Consider the following 17,578-nt stretch of genomic DNA (forward strand, 5'->3'; position numbering starts at 1 on the left):
TGGAGGGTAATTGAGAAGACAATTGCTGCGATATTAATTATTAAAAATAATTTTTTATCTTTGTTTCATCACTTTTTGCATCATCTGCCTAATTATCCTCATGCCATTATGAGAAATTAAAAAATCTAATATAATTGGTAACAGGTGTCAAGGCCAAATTCAACACTGTATTTATCATGACACCTGAGATAATTATGGGGGTTACCATAAAAGAACAGAGAAATGATGGGATATGAGCATTCCCACACTTGAGCAATATGTACTGCCCATACAGTATGCCAGGCTTAAAATAGGTAGATGGAATATATGTCCATGCCACCGAACATATTGGAAGAAACTGAGTCAGACTTAATCAGATGCATGGGATTGAGATGTCCATGGCATCAGGCATATAGGAGGGAGCATAGAAGCCAGGTGTAGAAGTGAGATGGGTGGGATGAATACTTCCAGCCATCTGTACAATATTGTGGGGAAAAAGAGAATAAAATATTAAACCAAGAGAATCCAACCTCAACATTTGTCAAAAGCCGTTCCCTCGGCCATACCTTAACTTCGTGCATGTCTCCCCTCATGTAACAGTTCAATGTCTGCTCTTTGCATGTATTCCTCTTGTGATTGGATGGCATCTTGGCCAACTGGCATCTGATAACTCAGAATAAAGGCAATTAATGTCTTAAATGATAAGTTCCCATAATCCAAGTCTCATATGGATTTAAAAATTGAGGATAATAAATGATTGCAAAAAATGTGAATACATCTTGACTCAGAAGACAATATATAATTATGCAACAATTTCAAATAATACCCCTTTTTTTTACTTAGTATACTATTACTTTTGTGAAAAATCAGAACATATTTAAATAGAAGTTAAAGCACAACACAATCTCAATGAAAACTTTTTTTTTGAAAAAAGAACTTTTACAAATGTTCCCCTCTCTCTTTTTTTTTTTTGGAATATGCTTATCAAAAATAATACTTCTAGAATCAATTTACACTTGCCATGGCAAACAATTTGCCAGGGAAATGCTTTAAAGAGTTTGATCAAATAATCAGTTGAGAAAAAATAGCAAAAACAAATAACTCAGAATATGGGAGCACAATACTCCTAGAATTAACATTGTATTATGAAATCAAAACCATGTTTCAAAATTAGATAGATGAATGAATAGAAGAAAATACACGTGGAATAATAAAAGACAATGAAATTCAAACTAGGGAAATCTAATGCAAAATTAAAGCAACAATTAGTGTTAGAACTGGGAAAAGCTGCAGGAATCTCTTCAGGTTTCTCTGAAAAAGCATGGTTGGGAGAGGGAGAGATATTTCCTTGTGTGAGTAAGTTGCTGGCTCTTTTAACAAAAATAAAAAGAAAAATAGAAAATCCACAAAAACGAAGCATTAACATGATCTTATCTCCCATTTGTCTGGTTAAACAGACTAAAATCAAAAATAGGGTAATTAGGGAGTTTAAAAGGTCCATTCGAAAAAATTCAAAGGAGAACACAGCCAGTACTTAGCAGTTAAAGGGAGAGGGAGGGGAAATTTCTTACCCAACCAGAAGATCAGAAGACAGGTTTAGCTTTCCTCTTCGTGGTCAGCCATCTGTTAAGGGTTAAAATTCTAGCTAAACTGTCTAAAATATCTAATGAGTGGTCGCCAATAAATTATAAGCTTTAGCAAGAGTTAGACTTTTAAGCATTTATTAAGGAGAATAAGAATTTGGTAAAGAGAGAGAAAAAGGCCTAGATTTCTATCTATTAAAGGGAGAGCACATTTCTAGCTCCCTTCTCCACCAGAGTCCAGAGGGAAAAAAAAGCGAGACTGAGCGCCAGTCTCTTCCTTCCTCCTCCCACTAGCCCGCGTCACTTCCTGACTCCTGGTCTTGCCCTCAAAGACCTTCCCTTCATGGGCAGAACTCCTCTACAGTAAGTATCCAGCAGGTGGCGTTATTCCAATCGTTACACTATACATGTATCTTACATGTGTGCCCCACTACCATTGTATTATAAGTTTGAGCCCACTCTTCCCTTAGATGCTGTATACATTTGTGGGAGAGTTCTCATGTATATGGTAAAAATGTCTTGTTACTATTTTTCTTACTTTGCCTCCTGAATAAATATCTTTTTTGTTCAGTCATTTCAGTCATGTCCAAATCTTCATGACCCCATTTGGGATTTTCTTGGCAAAGACACTAGAGTGATTTATTATTTCCTTCTCTAGTTCATTTTACAGATGAGGAAACTGAGGCAAATAGGGTTGACCTGGATTTATGAATTGGTAATTGAGTCTACTGGCCAATTTTTCATTGAAAATGCACCAGTGGGGGGGGGCAGCTAGATGGCGCAGTGGGTAGAGCACCGGCCCTGGAGTCAGGAGTACCTGAGCTCAAATCTGGCCTCAGACACAACACTTACTAGCTGTGTGACCCTGGGCAAGTCACTTAACCCCAATTGCCTCACAAAAAAAAAAAAAAAGAAAAAAAAGAAAATGCACCAGTGGGAACTCTGGGCTATCAGGTTAGAAAAACAGAGACCTAAGGTAACCCCTATTACATGGGGAAAATATGTCTTGTGGGAACCCAATCTGCGAATGTGAAAAATAATTGAGGAGTAGCGTGGAAGAGTTGTTTCATATGATAAGGTGCCATTTCAAATGGAATTATCAAGCAACCAAAGAAGCATATAAAAACAAAGAACAGGTATGCCACCATGTCAGGGAGAACGGCTTCTATACAAGAAAAAGCAATGACTTCTGAGTCAGAGGACTGGGGTTTAAACCCTGCCTTTGACACTTTCTATATATGTAACCTTAGGAAAATAACAACCTCCCTGGGCTTCAGTTTCCCCATCAACAAAATGAGGGGATTGAACTAGTCTCTGCAGTTGGTTCCTACTCTACTTCTACCACATTAATGGAAAATAGCATTTTGTCACTTTTCACTGATTTTCTATTGTATAAAATGTAAATTCCAGACTTTCTTAGGCTTTAGCAGCAATCAGGATAAATCATGGAGATAGGCATAGACAAATTATACTCCCAATTAATGGGGAGGAATAGTCAGAAAAATCATCATGGAGGAAGCAGGCACTTGAGCTGAGACTCAAGAGTTTGACACGGATCATCTAATGTGATTTCCATAACCTATGTAGGTATTAATATTCCCATTTTACAGGTGAGAAACCAAAGACATTATTTGGGATGGATTAAAAAAGGGCCAACCCCCCAACTTATATTATGTATTACATAATTATATACCTCTAAAAGTAAACAGAAAATGGAGAAGAAAACTACTATTAAAATTTTTGACTTTCTGACACAGGCTGAAGTGAACAATATTTATTACCTCCCAAGAGAAATAACACTGATAAGCTATTAATGGCTAGAAATTCTTTAGAGATATTGAAAGAATGATATTTAAGAAAGAGTACTCTCTGTCTAGACCATATTCATTTTTTATTCTTTTCACTGACAATACTTAATGATTTAGCAATACTTAGAATTTTCCTTTGCAGCTCCTCAGTGTCACTTAAAAGGCCTGAAAAAAAAATTAAAAGCCTCCTCATCAAAATAGAAGAACAGACCACCTGCTGGGTCTGAAGAAATGCTCACAATGAAAATAGCTTATTTGTGGGGAATTTCCAAAGTCACTTCTTAATAAATTTTAGAAATTTCCAAATGAGGAAAAAAAATTGTAACCATTCTAAACTCTTTGATGATTTCATTCTGTGATATGTGTTGTACTATTTTTAGTTCTTGGCACTCACTGATCTTTATGGCTTCTTAATGCCCTATAAATTCACATTACCTTCTAAAAGCAGATTTGTCTACAATTCTCATTTCTACATTTTTGCTGCTATTAAGTTAATAAGTATTTGAGCTCTCTCTCACATGCTTTCTTTCAAACACACACGCACACGCGTGCGCGCGCACACACACACACACACACACACAGCTAAGTGGTTTTCAACAGCACATACAAATAAATGAATAAATAAAAATGTGAATTTGTCAGCCTCACACAAGATGTAAGTTTATAAATAAGCTGTGATTTTTATTTGCTCTGATCATAAGAAATCTGCAAATCTGTCAGGTCAAAATACCCAGCACACACACAAAACATCTGTTACTTAGTGCCAATTTTATTTTTTTCAAGAAACATTTGAATAGTAGAAGGAATTGTCATTCTGTACATTTTTCTTTGATTATAGAGGGTACAGCCTACCATTATAACAGAAATAGTTAATATTACAGCAGTAGGTAACCGAGAAACATACAGTTCCTTCTCCTTTCAGATTTTTATTTATTTGAGCAGGGTCCAAGCCGTCTAATTTATGCCAAATTCTTGAAGGAGGTGCTTGAATACATACATACAACATAGCTTATGTGGGATTTCTGTCTCAAGGACTTAGCAAATGATGAGAGATTTTTCCTTAGGAAATAGATTGATTTTGTATAGCTTTTACAAATCAAACAAGGTATCAGGTCTTTATTGAATAACAACTGTGTGCTCAATGCTGTGCTAGGAATTGTGGGAGATACAGGAGTATAAATCATGGTCCCCTGCCCTTGAGAAATGTTCAGTCTCTTTAGGGAGACAGGACTAACTGCAGTAAACAATAAAAGACAGGATATAAGTTGTAAATTGTAAGAGACAGACTAAATACTTTGTGTGATGTTTAAAATCTAATGTGTGTGTCCTTACCTTCCCCCCCCATCCCCACCCCCACAGTGTGGGGGGAGAATTAACTAAGGTTTACTTATAAATTCGGCAACAGTTTAGGCTTTTAAGCATTTTGTTTTGTTGTTGTTGTTGTTGTTGTTGTTTTTTTTGGGGGGGGCAATGGGGGTTAAGTGACTTGCCCAAGGTCACACAGCTAGTAAGTGTCACGTGTCTGAGGCTGGATTTGAACTCAGGTACTCCTGAATCCAGGGCCGGTGCTTTATCCACTGCACCACCTAGCTGCCCCTGCTTTTAAGCATTTATTAAAGTATATTACCGGTTAGCAAAGAGAGAGAGGGAAAGCCACCTTCACCTAGCTATCCAAGAGAGAACACGTGAAGTTCAGAAAGTTAGGAAACTTGCTTCTTCTGCCACCACGAGCTTGTTCCCAAACCAAAGAGAGAGATCCTGAGTCTCCTCAAGATGAAGCTCTCTCTGGGATGGAAGAGGGGTGGTCCCCACACATAGCTCCAAGTTAATTGGCTGGTAGCATTCAAGTTATTCATTGACATGATTTGAGGGTGGTCCATGAATTGTGACAAGACTTCTGGATGCTGGAATGACCTTAGAAATCTCAGAAAGGTCACCTCATGCTTCCTCGTTTCTCACATTTGAGAAGTCCAGAATACAGAAAGATCAAGGAGGGATAGAATAATCCTAGAAAATTTCATGTAGAAAGTAGACAATTGAGGTAAGACTCAAGACCTTCATTAGATCATCTAATTTGAATTATATAACAACCAGTGCATTATTATTACTATTTTATAAGTGAGAAAACTGGAATTGAGAAAGTGTAAATGACTTGCCCAAGGCCACATTGCCAATAATTGAGCATCTATACTGCTTAGGTACTAGAGCAATGAGGCAGATAAAAAGTCAAGAATCCAAACCTTTGACTAAAGTCTTAGAAAGTTCTTTCTGTACACTAACATGGTCATGGAAAATACAAAAACACTCATCTTAATCACAAAATGTTCCAGTTGAAAGAGGGATTTTTTTCTCTTTTTTTTAGATAGAGAAGTGATGAGAGTAAGGATTAAAGATACATGTCATTTGAAGCAAGGAAAATGAAAATTCAATAATGTGGTCTTAGAGTGATAATAAAATTAGAACAAGTTAAATTTTTGTTGTAGTGTAGCACCACCCCACCCACCCAACCAGTCCAACTCCCATTGGCAGGTTGTGTCCCTACAGAGTTGGCTTCTACCATAGGTTCTAGAGGTAATCTTTTTTGTTTTGTTTTGGTTTTTGGTTTTTTGGTGTTTTTTTGTTTGTTTGTTTGTTTTTTTGGTGAGGCAATTGGGGTTAAGTGACTTGCCCAGGGTCACACAGCTAGTAAGTGTTAAGTGTCTGAGGTCAAATTTGAACTCAGGTCCTCCTGACTCCAGGACTGGTGCTCTATCTACTGCGCCACCTAGCTGCCACTAGAGGTAATCTTTAAGGAGGCTACAGTGTCCTAATACTCTAGCTCAGTGGTGTCAAACCCAAATGGAAAGGAGGTAACATACATAAGGATCCTGGGCAGATTGCATAGTGAACCACATATTAACATTATTTGTGTTCTATTGTAATTTTATTTATTTTGTTAAATATTTCCAAAGTACATTTTAATCTGGTTCAAGCTTGAGTGGGGGAGCTGACTGCACTGAGGCAACAAGCTTGACACCTCTGCTATAGCTCACAAGTCACCAGCAGTGTACCACCCCATAACATTCAGCTAGTAGACCAAATTAATTTTTAGCCAAGGCATTTACTCAAATGACATGGGAAGAACAATAATTACAAAACATTTTCCACACACACACCTGAAGTGTACTCTCCCACAAATACAAACAGTCCATGGGGGTAAGAATGGGTGTGAACTTAGAAGAAAATGGTAATAAAGCAAGTGTTACAGAATACACATTACCAAGGCAACTCATAACTCTAGCGCCATAGGGTCTCATTGTCCTTTCCTTCTTCAAAGGCCACTTGAAATTCTCTGTGTGGTGTGTCTGACATCAATGAGAGATGAATGATCTGCTTCTCAGAGGGGCTAGCTCCAACCAGGGTACCATCATATCTGAGCTGGTTGATACAATACACTCCTAGGCTGAGTCAATTAGGTCACTTGGCTACACAGCTGACTCCTACCATTGCCATACTGAACTGGGCAGGTCATTCAGCTGCTATACTTTTCACACAATATGGCTCCTTGCTGCATGGGTTGATCTGCTAGACTCCTTGGGCTCCCTATCTATCTGATGAGCAACTATAGTCCTGACCACCTTCAGTCCATGGCTCTTTTAAATGTAGTCTTATGATGACTTTTAGCCTGGGATTGATAAAATCCTTCTTTGACCCCCTCAAAACTTCATTTCTGAGGGTTGTTATCTAAAACCAAGAGGTAGGAGAGGTCTGGTCTCTCCTATTCAATAGTTCTTCCTGATTCAGAGATGGATTCTGTCAGTAAAGGACTCTTCCTTTAATTATGGTGCTCTGACCAGTTATAAAATCCCAGACTCCTTTTGGGTCTGATGCAGATGAGTGACCGGGGACAAAGGTAATGAAATCGGCTGTGTGCTTGAGCAAATTCATTATCTTACTGGCCTCTTCATCCACAACTGAGCTAGTCAGGCCTCTGACCCTTTCTAAGATGTGAAGTATTTCCCTGGTATCTGAAAGGCCTTCCCCTTTATGCATTGATGGCTGGTTTTACCCCTAACTCTCAATGATAAATTATTATACTGTTTTTAAGCTTGGGAAGTAACCAGGACAGAGAGAAAGGATGCACTGTACGTAAACCAAACAAAATGAGGGTACAATAGCCTTAGAAAGATATGAAAACTGCAACAACTTAAGTTTGGTAGCCATCTGAAATGACTTAGTCTCCTCTTACCTAAAATAAGTCCCTTCCCCTCCAGTCAGGATGGTCTCCTCACTGTTCTACAGACATAAGAAGTTCATACTATTCTTCATGCCTTCCATCATACTTGTGATTGCCATCCCTTCAACTCTCTTCCTAGTCAAAGGAGGTGGAAACACCTGAGGCATTCGCTAAAGACATCTTTCCAATAGCTGATTATTCACAAAAGGCAGAGGGTAAAGTCAGTTATTTAAATAACTTCAGCAAATCCCTCACATTTAAAACTACTCATTCTGACTTCTCCTGTCCCTGCCCTCAAAGAGCTTATATTATACTAGGTAGAAACACAAAGATGAGAGTGATACAATGAGTAAAGTGATAGACGTGGAGTCAGAAAGATGTGGCTTTGGGGCAACTAGGTGGCACAGTGGATAAAGCACCAACCCTGGATTCAGGAAGATCTGAGTTCAAATCTGGTGTCAGACACTTTACATTTACTCACTGTGTGACCCTGGACAAGTCACTTAACCCTCATTGCCCTACACAGGGAAAAAAGAGAGAGAGAAAAAAAAGAAAAGAAAAAAGAAAAAGAAAAAGAAAGATGTGGTTTCAAATTCTACCTGACAACAGCTGTATGACTGACCATGAATAGGTGGGAAAAGAATAAACATTTACCTACTATGTGTTAGGCACTGTGGTAAGCACTTTACCAATATCCCATACCACTTTGGAAGGTAGATTCCTCATTTTAGAATTGAGGAAACTGAAGCAAACATAGGATAAATGACTTGTCCAGAGTCACACCTGAGTGTCTGAGGCCAAATTTGAACTCAAGTCTTCCCAACTCCAAGCCCAGAGCTCTAACTACTGAGCCACCTAGCTGAGACTAAGGCTTATCTACATAGTTATAAATCAATTTAGAGCTTCACTAACAGAAATAGTTACATGCTCATGTACCCATATGCACATGCACACCATCACACACAGCATTTCCTCAATGTATCAACTTAAAATTATATGTTGAATCTAAGTGTGAAATATATATGTGCATGTGTGTTTTTATGTACCAGTATGTGTTTCCATGTGTCTCCTTTAAAAAGCCTACATTGCAATCTCAACAGACAAGCTAAACTTTTTAAAATTACATTCTAGAAAGCACTTGACCATTTAGCACTTTCCACTGACTGCTACAATGTGATTGTACAAGAAAACATGGAACAAGTGTCATTCCTTACCAGGACAGCCCACCATCTGATGCCAAAGCTCTAGTTAGTTAACAGCCAACAAGCATTTACTAAGTGGGGGGAAAAGGACTTAGATGAGAGATGTCACGAAGGTATAAATGACAAGAGTTGTGATAGGTGGATAAGAGTGACAAATCAAGGATAACACTGAAGCTGTGAGCCTAGAGGATGGAGAGCATGGTGACAGTCCTTTCTTTCTTTCTTTCTTTCTTTCTTTCTTTCTTTCTTTCTTTCTTTCTTTCTTTCTTTCTTTCTTTCTTTCTTTCTTTCTTTCTTCATTCATTCATTCATTCATTTATTTTTGTGGGGCAATGAGGGTTAAGTGACTTGCCCAGGGTGACACAGCTAGTAAGTGTCAAGTGTCTGAGGCCGGATTTGAACTCAGGTCCTCCTGAATCTAGGGCCAGTGTTCTATCCACTGTGCTACCTAGCTGCTCCCGGTGACAGTCCTTTAAAGAAAAATGTAACCTGTTATCTATTGGCCTCTTGTTTCCCCTCTCATATTCATGTTCCCATGTAGACACCAGACCATACTTAAAGGCCTTCTCCAGTGGCAGGTGCACTCCATCTCTTCCTTATCAACATTCCTGCACAGTAAAATGTAAGGTCCTTGAGAATTTACTCCTTGAAGAACTATATCATTTTTGTCCTTGTATCTACAGTCCTGGGCACATCATGGGATTTTCATAAATATTTGTTGACTTGACTTCCTGTTGCCTCTATAACTAAATATAAAGATGTTCTTTTTGAACCCAAAGGGTACCCCTTTTTCAAGACAGTGGGTTCAAAAAGATCATCATTATATTTAGTTATAGAGACAACAGAAAGTCAAGTCAACAAATATTTATGCTTGACATATATGCAACCTCCTATTAGATTCTGCCAGGGAAGCTAGGTGATACAGTAGATTCAGTGTTGGGCCTGCTGTCAGGAAGACTCATCTTCATGAGTTCAAATTTGGCCTCACACACTCATTAGCTATGGGCAAGTCACTTAACCCTGTTTACATTAATTCTTCATCTGTAAAATGAGCTGGAGGAGGAAATGGGAAACCAAAGAAAAACCCCAAATGTCACAAAATCAGACGCAACTCAAACGACTGAACACTAACAAATGGGTTTCTACTTCTTTCTGCAGGTTGTCTGAGTCCTCCAACCTTATTTAATTGGATGTATTTTCAAATAAATCTCTATACTGCTCTGTGTCTGAGGGGCCTCTTCAATTCTCCAAGGATCTGTAAAAATGAAGAAGTGTGGCTTAGAGGGGAAAAATGTAAGACTTAGAATTAGAGGAGCTGTATTTGAGTCACACCCTGAATATGTGACCTCATAAAAGTCACTTCACCTCTCTCAGTCTTATTTATCTTATCCATCCAGAAAGTGAGAGGCCAAAGCCTATGGTCTTTAGAATCTCTTCTGTTACCAGAACTGCCAAGATTCTCATTCTATCATTCATTCATCTCTCTGTCTAGATAGATAGATAGATATATAGATAGATAGATAGATAGATAGATGATAGATAGATAGATAGATATAGATATAGATATCATATTCATATATTCATCCTATCATCTGAGGGACTCTAATTATGACTCCTTCCTCTTTGCTCTAACAAAAGAATAGTCAAATTTCAACAACAATTCAATATTTAGTGTTCCTTAACACAAAGATGAAGAACAAAATATTGTTTCTGCAGTACACCCAGGTGCTGTGTGTCATCTCCACAATACCAGGAAAAGTACTCAGCTTTCTTGATGAAACCCTTAGAGACTCCATGAAAATGATATGATCTACCAACTAGCTTCAATTCTATTCTATTCTATTGTTTTTTGGTGGGGGAACGGGGATTAAGTGACTTGCCCAAGGTCACACAGCTAGTGAGTGTTAAGTGTCTGAGGCAGATTTGAACTCAGGTCCTCCTGAATCCAGGGCTGGTGCTTTATCCACTGCGCCACCTAGCTGCCCCTATTCTATTTAACAAATTTTTTAAGTCCCTAATATGAACTAAAGATATAGGGACAAAAATTAAATTGTCCCTGCCCCCAAACAGCATATATTCTACTGGTATGGAATCTTCAGCTTTAATCTTTATGCTGAATTAGTTGCTTTGCTTATATCTCTGCCCACTCCTCCTTTCCTATCATCACTTACCCCATCTCAGCCAAATTGACTTTCATTTGATTTTAAAGCAAATGACCTAAAGCTTAAGAGGCATTTCTTCTTTAAAAGAAAAAAAAGCCTTCTCCAAAACACCTGACAGTAAAGTGTACACACAAAACTGTGTTCACTCTCTCCCTCTCTGTCATTACAGTCCTTGTAGATAATCAATACAGAGAGGAGAAAACACAGCCCTGTCACAGGCAGTCAATAGCAGTTGTCGCGATTCATGCAAAGTGCATCCCTAACAAGGAGAAATGCCACAGAGATGATTAAAAAGAAGAGAAACTAAATGAAGTGACCCACAACCAACAAGTGAACATGACTCAGTGAGCAGTGAAAATCAATGATGTTCAAAGAGTCCATTTATACCATTGATCATTTGAGCTATGTTCCTTCATTTACTTTTATTCCTTTTTTTGGAGGTATCAGGGAGAGCCCATAATCAAACCCCAAGAGTCATCATGATGTTCACTTCTCCCCATGTCATCCCCCCCCCAAAAAAGCCCTTGGGTGGCTTTGGGGAATTTCCTTTAGAATATTCTAAGGATCATGAAGATTATACAACATGACAAAATGTACCAGTACAATTCAAGTAATCAACATTAAATATATGGATATTAATATATAAAAATTATATCTTTATATATAACCTATAGATATATAAATTATACACATATATACATATATATACACACATATGTATACATATATATATATCTACTATGTATACAGGCAGCATAAATTAGTGAATTGAAAGCTGGTCTTGACACCTAGAAGACCCGGGTTCAAGTCCTCTTATTGACACATACTGACTCTGTGACCCTGAGCAAGAATTTTTTCTTTTCCTTATTTTTTCTTTCTCTCTATTTCTTTTTGACATGGTTAATGTGGGGCTTTGTTTTTCATGACTATAGATATTTATAATGAGTTTCATTTTTTTTTCCCATCTGGTGAGGAGAAGAGAACTCTAAACTGAAAATAAAATAAAATTGAATTTTTAAGTTAAATAAAATAAAAACAAGTGTTTTAGAAAGATACAAAACAAAGGACTATGTGACATTTGAGGCAAAAGATTATTACAGTTTAGGGATCAGAGAATACTACATGGAGAAAGTGGCATTTGAATTAGACTTTAAAACAAATCTCCCAAATGTCAAATGAAAAGATGTAAAAACAGGTTCTTTCTTCTTTTGCAGAGGATGGACATGTCCTCATGTGAGAACCTCTTGATTAAACTAAAAGTTAAGAAAGGTCAAGAAAGATGAGACTAAGAAAAGACCATTGGATTTAGCCATCAGGAGATCATTGGATATTTGAGAGAGTAATTTCAGTTCGATGGTGATTGCAAGATGATGAGGAAAGAGTGAGTGATGAAAAATTGGAAGTAGTAATGGAAAAAAGGAGAATAAATATAGTGTAAGGGGATGGCCAGGTCAAGGAAAGAATTTTTAAGGATAGGAAAATATAAACATGTTTGTAAGCAGAAAGGATACAGTAAATCAAAAGAGTTTGTAAGCAGAAAGGATACAGTAAATAGAAAGAGTTTGAAAATGGAATACGGAAGAAATGGTCAAAGAAGACAGAAGGCAATATAATCAGGGGTACAGTAAATAGAGGTGTTGACCTTCCAACAGTAAAGCCTGAGTTTGAATCTTGCCTTAGACTCTTAGTAATTGTGTGATACTAGGCAAGACACTAAATCTTTCTGTTTCCTCACCTGTAAAATGAGGGAGTTAAACTCCTTATCTTCCATGGTTCTTTCCAGTGATAAATCTATGATCCTATAAGTGGAGCAAAAAAAGGAAAAGATTGATGAAAGTGTAGAGAAATCTGAGTTTTGGAAGCGAGAAGATGAGGGAATTCATGTCAGATAATTGATTTTCTCAGTAAAGTAGAATGCAAAGTCATATGGGAGGTAACATTGGGTTAGGTTTTTGACAGGTTTTAAACTAGAGAATGACAAGGAATATAAGGGAAAGGAAGAAGTTGGTTTAGATAATGGGGGTTAAGTTAATCCTTGTTTAGCTATCTAACTATAGAGTCAAGACTATGAAAACAGTAAAGTGAAGCCAAAAAAGAGGAAAGGGCTGAGGGAGTAGAAGTCTTAATTAAAGCAGATTTACTAGGAGTAAAGTAGTAAATGAGATGTTAACAAGGAAACATTATTGGGGAAGGGAAGTTTTGAATTCAAGATCATAAAAGTAGAAGAGTTTAGGGTGATAGTAAAGTCTACAATGGCACCACCCCTTAGAGTGCCGGAAGCAGCATAAACATGGTGATTATGGAAGGTGAGCTGGAGGAGTCCAGGATGTTCAAGATGAATACATAGGAAAACTGTGAGATGCATACTGAATTCATGGAGTAAAGAGGGAGGAAACTGATAGATTACAATAGCAAAGATTTAGAGCCGCCTATAAGGACCTCCCCTTCAAAACAGGGGACATTTCTGAATGCTCATGGCAGAAGGAGAGTCTGCAAGACGGGGGTGGTACAACAACTAGGCTAACTCTTACCTTCATTGAAGATGATTGAAAAAGCCCATTTTCATGAAAACCAGAAGATGGGAAGTTATGTGCAAGGAAGTAATAAAGGTAATAATAGGATAACAGGATCACAAATTTAGAACTGGAAGGAACTTTAGCTACCAACTATACAAACCCCTTTTGGATTTTTTGGAGGTTTTTTTGTTTGTTTTGGGGGCGGGATGAGGGAATTGGGGTTAAATGACTTGCCCAGGGTCACACAGCTAGTAAGTGTCAAGTGTCTGAGGCCGGATTTGAACTCAGGTCCTCCTGAATCCAGGGCCAGTGCTTTATCCACTACACCTTCTAGCTGCCCCCCCCCTTTGTTTTACAGATGAGGAAACTTAAGCTCAAATAAATTAAGCAAATTGACAGGTAATAAGTGACAGAGGCAAAATTTGAACTCAGATCCTCTGACTCCAAAGGGAGTGATCTTTCTACTATTTGAGCATGAATTTCAGAGAATGCAGCAGAAGAGGAAGCCAAAGAAAGATGGGGTCATGCAAAAGCAGTAACTGGGTAGATAGTAACTCTGAATTTGTTAGCCACAGATCGGGGAAGCATAAACTATGGATGAGTTTATAAACTAAGCTGGCACTTAGTGTTTAATTAGATGCTTATGTGAATGTGCCTTTAATACTAGCATCTCCAAAACTGAGTCCCCTCAATGGACTCAAATTGGGAATGTGAATGCAAGGGTAATAACAGTGATAAAGGCCATCCAATGAAAATAGGCATCTTAAAATAGATGACATATTTGGCTAACTCAATTGAATAGTTTCTTTGGGTAGACATAGCCTTCAATTCATTTTCTTACTGATAAGGGAAAGGTTGCAAAAAGGAAAATAGATTAATTAGAAAATAGCTTAATTTTTCTGGTGGTTTGGGTGGGAAAAATGGACTACCATTATAAAGAGTTATTGCTACATGATCACCTATAGCTATAAATACCACCCCAGACTTTAAGGTCCAGCTGAAGGCCTGCTCTTTCACAGAACCATAACCACCAAAACCCACAGTGATATCTTACTTCTCTGAAGTCTAACACATATTGCCCATCCCACTCATTCAGCTCTTTTTAAAAATTTGAGAACGAGGAGTTTCCAGACCTGTGATTTTATAGTTGCGAGAAACAACTGGAATGGAAACTCCCTTCACTAATTCATCTGTAAATTAAAATTTTAGCAATTTAGTCTGGAGCACTGAGAGGCTGAATCCCTTGAGTGGGATTATATGAGATGGTTTATAGTGTTAGAGGCAGATTTGAACTGAGGTCTTCCTGACTCTCTATCCACTATAGAACACTACCTATTTCAACTTCTCATTCCCCCAACAGTAATCTCCCTGAGGGCAAGAATCATGAGTCATACTTCTTTGTGTATTACTCTAATGAACATTCAAGAGATGGGAACCAACTGATGAAGAATCATACACATTGTGACAATTAATTTTAACTCCTAACACTTAAATTATATTCTAGCATCTCCCCATCTCATATCCCCTATCACACTGGGGTGTCTATTAATTACCATCTCATTTGTGAGCACCCCAGGAATATTTAATAACTTCAGTTTTTACTTATGTAGTCTTTCAAATGTTAGATGGAATAATGTTCAAAACTTCCATCTAAATGTATTTAGCCTTTCTTTGCTATACAGTGCATTGTTATTTCATCAAAACATCAATTCATTTTCAAAAAATCCATGGACTTTATTTGGGGAACAAGAATTCCAATAAACATGAATAAGATGGTCTCAGCTTGATCTGTAATTACTTTAAGACCCACAAGTTTTCAGAAAGTAACTTTTATTACAGTGAATTTTTCATAATGCTCACTCAGGAGAGAGGCATAAGATCAGCCGTGAAAATAAAACACTGCCGAGAAACCAAAACAAGCCTAATAAAAAGAAAGCATCTAGCCTCCATGATACATGGGCCACCCATTCCTCTTTAGTTGCCTTTTGTTTGGTTTTGATGAGAATGTGTCCAAGGAAGGAAATAGCAAATTTTTAGCAGATCTTTCAGGTTTTTTAATCTATTTTTATAGAAAGTGACAAAGACACAGGAGCAAATTATTCATTGAAGTTCTGCAAGACTATAGCTGGTGAGGAGGAAAGAGGGGTACAAAAGAGTGAAGGGATAGGGAGAACAATGCTTTTTGAAAATTATTTGCAAAGCTGGCTTTGATTAATATTGCTAGAGCAGTGATTTCTAGTCTTGGTTTTGTGATATCCCAGGATGTCTCTAATGGTTTTGAGGCACCACAAAATTCCCAATTAAATTTCAAAATGAAAAAATTAATTTTAATTCACTTAACCCAAAAAGTAAATAGGGAGTCACCAAATGAAACAAGCAACCTAGGGGTGCCACAGTTCCAAAAATGTTGAGAATCACTGTTAGGGGCTAAAATCACCCAATATTTACTATCTACTATGTGCTGGGCACTGTTCTGAGTGCTGTGGGGGGATACACAAAGGTATCTAAGTTCCTGAAAATAAGGGTAATTCAAGTGAAAGGAGAGGTGTCAGGGCTCGGTAAAAGAGATCACTTTTGAAGATCGGGGCATTTCCTGAAGTTATCATAGCCAGGTGAATTCTCTCTTGGGACTGTCTAAACAGGAGCCAGTAACCTTTCCAAAGTGACTTGACAACATAAGTGTGGCAGAAGGGAGGAAGGGAAAAAGGCCTCACACTCTTGGGGGTCAGATTTGCAGTTGAATCTTTGGTACAAGGGTTATGTGGGGTAGGAAAACATCAGTAGTAAATGGCAACTCAAAAGACTGGCATGTGAAGCATATGTTTACATGACAAAGGTCCAACTTTGCCACCCATTATTAATACACAATTCTAATCATGTCACTTCCCCATTCAAAAACTTTCCTTTTGCCACCCTATTACATCAAAGTAAAGTACTTAGCCTGACATTTAAGGCCCGCAATAATCTAACTCCTACCTAAATTTCTAACTTTATTTCTTATTACTCTCTTTCACAAACTCAATATTTCAACCCAGTCTGACAAGTGGCTATCCCTGAGTATTAACTAGAAATTGAAAATGCCAATGAAATAGTCATATTTTTAAATTTGTGGATCTTATTTCCAATAAGTCCTTTCCTGTGCCTCGAGTAAACTCCTTCCTAATCCCTGTCTTTTAGAAACCTTGTCTTTCTTTCAGGCTTTACTCAGGTATCACCTCCATGAAGTCTTTTCTTATACCCCAAATTGTCAGAGGACTCTCTTTTCCTACTTAATTTTCCTAATACCATATTTCCTTTTGAACATATTGTATCCCCTGGCAAAAGGTAAGTTTCTCTTGTCTTGTCAAGACACAAGTCTTCATTTAATTTGACGTAACACAATGCCTGGCAGATACTATGCAGTGCTTACTAAATGTGAAATGAAATGAGATTGAAAGGAACAGAATAAAATGAAATAAAATTATCTTAATGGTTCCGCACATTGTCAGATGTGGCTGAAAAAAATTGCAACCATCAATCCATAGAGTGCACTGAGAAGAACAATCTTTTGCCTTAAAATTCAAGGCTCAATTTGAAGTTTCTGGCCATTTTGTCTTTTATGATCATATTTTCCCCGTGACTTGTGGAATTAATCAACAAAATTTGAAGCTGAAACTGTGTTTCAAAGATCATTAAAACATAATCTTTCAGCACTAAGAATTGTTGTCCCACTTCAACTCAACATTCATCAACTATTTGAATATCTGATTTTTAACTCAATCCATCAATAGACTTTTTTTTATTAAGTGCCTAAGATGGGCCAAGCTCTTTGCCCTGGGAATACAAAGAAAAATCCATTCTCATAGAAACTATTCCAAAATTTCTCTTCCCCTCAAGTTTTCCACACATCTCCCATCCCCTGACCCTCTCAGCTGAGGACCTTGCCTCAGACTTTACTGAAAAATTAAGATCATTTCCTATAAACTCCTCCTTCTTCTTTATTTCAAAATCCCTTGACATCATTTCCAGTGGCCTGCTAGACATCTCTATCCAGCTGTCTCATTAACATCTGAACTCTACGTACCAAAAATTAAATCTCCCCTAAAAAAATGTTGCTCCTCCTAAATTCCCTA

The sequence above is a fragment of the Dromiciops gliroides genome, chromosome 3 (genome assembly GCF_019393635.1).
Source record: "Dromiciops gliroides isolate mDroGli1 chromosome 3, mDroGli1.pri, whole genome shotgun sequence".
Taxonomy (NCBI): Eukaryota; Metazoa; Chordata; class Mammalia; order Microbiotheria; family Microbiotheriidae; genus Dromiciops; species Dromiciops gliroides.